This window comes from Triturus cristatus, unplaced genomic scaffold, assembly GCF_964204655.1.
Source record: "Triturus cristatus unplaced genomic scaffold, aTriCri1.1 SCAFFOLD_247, whole genome shotgun sequence".
Classification (NCBI taxonomy): Eukaryota; Metazoa; Chordata; class Amphibia; order Caudata; family Salamandridae; genus Triturus; species Triturus cristatus.
In genome coordinates this window covers 1,057,388-1,062,500 of record NW_028188316.1, presented here as the reverse complement: position 1 = coordinate 1,062,500, position 5,113 = coordinate 1,057,388, and positions in this window count along the sequence as shown.

Sequence of the window (5,113 nt, the reverse complement as noted above, 5' to 3'; positions counted from 1 at the left end):
AAACATCACTTTGGTCTGACTGACCCTCTCCCTAGTAATCCGGAGGAAAATTACCCCCCTTTCTTGTAATCCGTGCGCACGAGGTGACAGAGGGGACCCTAGGCGCGAATGTACCCGACCTCCTGGAGCCCTCGCTGGGATCCGGGAGGCAAATGGACCCTCATCGAGACTTCCAGGCGAGCTCGGCCATCTGGTCGCCCCATAGGAAAGCATTGTGCGCGACCAGATGGCCGAAGGGGCCTGCGCGACCAGATGGCCGAAGGGGCCTGCGCGACCAGATGGCCGAGGGGACGTGCGCGACCAGATGGCCGAGGGGACAGGCGCGACCAGATGGCCCAGGGGAAAGGCAAAAGGGAAGGGGGAGCTTCCCCAGGCCCTCTGGACCCCGCACCCGGGCACCCTGCCGCCGCGGCAGGACCCGGGACGGAGCCCGGGGCGGGGAGGCCGCCCTCACCGGGCCCCCCCCCCAGGGGCCCGGCCGGGGCTCCGGAACCCAGACGAGCGAGGAGAGGCTCCCCGGCCACAACGGAACCCCGTCCCGGGCCTTTGGCAGTGCCGCAGGCCGGGGGACAGGGCCCGGGGACGGAGACCCCGACCCGGGGCCCGGCCGGGCCCCTGGAACCAGCCGGGGCTCCCGGGACCGCAGGCGATGGGGAAGCCTCCCCGGGCCCTCCGGACCGCGCCCCGGGCACCCTGCCACGCGGAAGGACCCAGGACGGAGCCCGGGGCGGGGAGGCCGCCCTCCCCGGGGCCCCCAGGGGCCCGGCCGGAGCACCTGAACCCAGGCGAGCGAGGGGAGGCTCCCCGGCCACGACGGAACCCCGTCCCGGGCCTTTGGCAGTGCCGCAGGCCGGGGGACAGGGCCCGGGGACGGAGACCCCGACCCGGGGCCCGGCCGGGCCCCTGGAACCAGCCGGGGCTCCCGGGACCGCAGGCGATGGGGAAGCCTCCCCGGGCCCTCCGGACCGCGCCCCGGGCACCCTGCCACGCGGAAGGACCCAGGACGGAGCCCGGGGCGGGGAGGCCGCCCTCCCCGGGGCCCCCAGGGGCCCGGCCGGAGCACCTGAACCCAGGCGAGCGAGGGGAGGCTCCCCGGCCACGACGGAACCCCGTCCCGGGCCTTTGGCAGTGCCGCAGGCCGGGGGACAGGGCCCGGGGACGGAGACCCCGACCCAGGGCCCGACCGGGCCCCTGGACCCAGCCGGGGCTCCCGGGACCGCAGGTGCAAGGGAAGCCTCCCCGGGCCCTCCGGACCCCGCCCCGGGCACCCTGCCACGCGGAAGGACCCAGGACGGAGCCCGGGGCGGGGAGGCCGCCCTCCCCGGGGCCCCCAGGGGCCCGGCCGGAGCACCTGAACCCAGGCGAGCGAGGGGAGGCTCCCCGGCCACGACGGAACCCCGTCCCGGGCCTTTGGCAGTGCCGCAGGCCAGAGGACAGGGCCCGGGGACGGAGACCCCGACCCAGGGCCCGACCGGGCCCCTGGACCCAGCCGGGGCTCCCGGGACCGCAGGCGCAGGGGAAGCCTCCCCGGGCCCTCCGGACACCGCCCCGGGCACCTTGCCACACGGCAGGACCCAGGACGGAGCCCGGGGCGGGGAGGCCGCCCTCCCCGGGGCCCCCAGGGGCCCGGCCGGAGCTCCTGAACCCAGGCGAACGAGGGGAGGCTCCCCGGCCACAACGGAACCCCGTCCCGGGCCTTTGGCAGTGCCGCAGGCCGGGGGACAGGGCCCGGGGACGGAGACCCCGACCCGGGGCCCGGCCGGGCCCCTGGAACCAGCCGGGGCTCCCGGGACCGCAGGCGATGGGGAAGCCTCCCCGGGCCCTCCGGACCGCGCCCCGGGCACCCTGCCACGCGGAAGGACCCAGGACGGAGCCCGGGGCGGGGAGGCCGCCCTCCCCGGGGCCCCCAGGGGCCCGGCCGGAGCACCTGAACCCAGGCGAGCGAGGGCAGGCTCCCCGGCCACGACGGAACCCCGTCCCGGGCCTTTGGCAGTGCCGCAGGCCGGGGGACAGGGCCCGGGGACGGAGACCCCGACCCGGGGCCCGGCCGGGCCCCTGGAACCAGCCGGGGCTCCCGGGACCGCAGGCGATGGGGAAGCCTCCCCGGGCCCTCCGGACCGCGCCCCGGGCACCCTGCCGCGCGGCAGGACCCGGGACGGAGCCCGGGGCGGGGAGGCCGCCCTCCCCGGGGCCCCCAGGGGCCCGGCCGGGGCTCCGGAACCCAGACGAGCGAGGGGAGGCTCCCCGGCCACAACGGAACCCCGTCCCGGGCCTTTGGCAGTGCCGCAGGCTGGGGGACGGGGCCCGGGGCCGGAGACCCCGACCCGGGGCCCGGCCGGGCCCCTGGACCCAGCCGGGGCTCCGGGGACCGCAGGCGCAGGGGAAGCCTCCCCGGGCCCTCTGGACCCCTCCCCGGGCACCCTGCCACGCGGCAGGACCCGGGACGGAGCCCGGGGTGGGGAGGCCGCCCTCCCCGGGGCCCCCAGGGGCCCGGCCGGAGCTCCGGGACCCAGACGAGCGAGGGGAGGCTCCCCGGCCCCAACGGAACCCCGTCCCGGGCCTTTGGCAGTGCCGCAGGCCGGGGGACTGGGCCCGGGGCCAAAGGCCTCAACCCGGGGCCCGGCCGGGCCCCTGGAACCAGCCGGGGCTCCGGGGACCGCAGGCGCAGGGGAAGCCTCCCGGGGCCCTCCGGACCCCTCCCCGGGCACCCTGCCACGCGGCAGGACCCGGGACGGAGACCGGGGTGGGGAGCCTGCCCTCCCCGGGGCCCCCAGGGGCCCGGCCGGAGCTCCTGAACCCAATGCAGCCACGGGAGGCACCCCGGCCGCAACGGAACCCCGTCCCGGGCCTTTGGCAGTGCCGCAGGCCGGGGGACGGCGCCCGGGGCCGGAGACCCCGACCCGGGGCCCGGCCGGGCCCCTGGACCCAGCCGGGGCTCCGAGGACCGCAGGTGCAGGGGAAGCCTCCCCGGGCCCTCCGGACCCTTCCCCGGGCACCCTGCCACGCGGCAGGACCCGGGACGGAGACCGGGGCGGGGAGGCCGCCCTCCCCGGGGCCCGGCCGGAGCTCCTGAACCCAATCCAGCCACGGGAGGCACCCCGGCCACAACGGAACCCCGTCCCGGGCCTTTGGCGGTGCCGCAGGCCGGGGGACGGCACCCGGGGCCGGAGACCCCGACCCGGGGCCCGGCCGGGCCCCTGGACCCATCCGGGGCTCCCGGGCCCACAGGCGCAGGGGAAGGCCCTCCGGCCACCCTGCCACACGGCAGGACCCAGTTGCCGGCTGAGGACCGAGAGGGGTCCCAGAGTACCCTGTCCCTAGTAATCCGGAGGAAGGCTACCCCCCGTTCTTGAAACCCGCACGCTCCGAGTGACGGAGGGGACCCTAGGGGCGAACGCACCCGGCCTCCTGGAGCCCCGGCTGGGATCCGAGAGGCAAATGGACCCTCATCGGGACTTCCAGGCCTGGCCCTGCCATCTGGTCGCCCCATTGGAAAGCATTGCGCGCGACCAGATGGCCGAGGGGAAAGGAGCAACCAGGTGGCCGGCAACTGAAAGGACTCCCGCCTGCCCACCCACCAGGGGCTCGGGGTGGGGACTCTGCTTCCCGGCTGGGCCTCAGGCACGGGGAGGACCACCGGAGCTCTCGGGGCCTGGGCGTACCCGGGGGAGGACTGCCCGGGACCCGTGGAGCCCGTCCCTGGGCACTTTGCCATGCCGCGGCCCGGAGGAGGGAAGCCCCGGGGACCTGGGAGGATGTTGCCCGGGCGTAGCCCATCTGGTCCCCGGCAATGAACCGCACAACCCCAGCATGGGTGTTTCGGCATACCCTGCCCCTACTAATCCGGAGGAAGGATACCCTCCTTTCTTGTAACCCGCGCGCTGCGAGTGACGGAGGGGACCCTAGGCGCGGACGCGCCCGGCCTCCTGGAGCCCTGGCTGGGATCCGGGAGGCGAATGGACCCTCATCGGGACTTCCAGGCCGGCCCGGCCATCTGGTCGCCCCATTGGAAAGCATTGCGCGCGACCAGATGGCCGAGGGGAAAGGAGCGACCGGATGGCCGGCAACTGAAAGGGCTCCCGTCTGCCCGAGCCATAGCGGTAGGGCTCCCGCCTGCCCACCCTCACACCAAGGGCTCGGGGGGGGACTCTGCTTCCCGGGTTGGCCTCGGGCACGGGGAGGTCCACCGGAGCTCTCGGGGCCTGGGCGCCCGGGGGAGGACTGCCCGGGACCCGTGGAGCCCGTCCCTGGGCACTTTGCCATGCCGCGGCCCGGAGGAGGGAAGCCCCGGAGGCCTTGGAGGATGTTGCCCGGGCGTAGCCCATCTGGTCCCCGGCAATGAACCGCACAGCCCCAGCATGGGTGTTCCGGCATACCCTGCCCCTAATAATCCGGAGGAAGGATACCCCCCTTTCTTGTAACCCGCGCGCTGCAAGTGACGGAGGGGACCCTAGGCGCGGACGCGCCCGGCCTCCCGGAGCCCTGGCTGGGATCCGGGAGGCGAATGGACCCTCATCGGGACTTCCAGGCCGGCCCGGCCATCTGGTCGCCCCATTGGAAAGCATTGCGCGCGACCAGATGGCCGAGGGGAAAGGAGCGACCGGATGGCCGGCAACTGAAAGGGCTCCCGTCTGCCCGAGCCATAGCGGTAGGGCTCCCGCCTGCCCACCCTCACACCAAGGGCTCGGGGGGGGGACTCTGCTTCCCGGGTTGGCCTCGGGCACGGGGAGGTCCACCGGAGCTCTCGGGGCCTGGGCGCCCGGGGGAGGACTGCCCGGGACCCGTGGAGCCCGTCCCTGGGCACTTTGCCATGCCGCGGCCCGGAGGAGGGAAGCCCCGGAGGCCTTGGAGGATGTTGCCCGGGCGTAGCCCATCTGGTCCCCGGCAATGAACCGCACAGCCCCAGCATGGGTGTTCCGGCATACCCTGCCCCTAATAATCCGGAGGAAGGATACCCCCCTTTCTTGTAACCCGCGCGCTGCAAGTGACGGAGGGGACCCTAGGCGCGGACGCGCCCGGCCTCCCGGAGCCCTGGCTGGGATCCGGGAGGCGAATGGACCCTCATCGGGACTTCCAGGCCGGCCCGGCCATCTGGTCGCCCCATTGGAAAGCA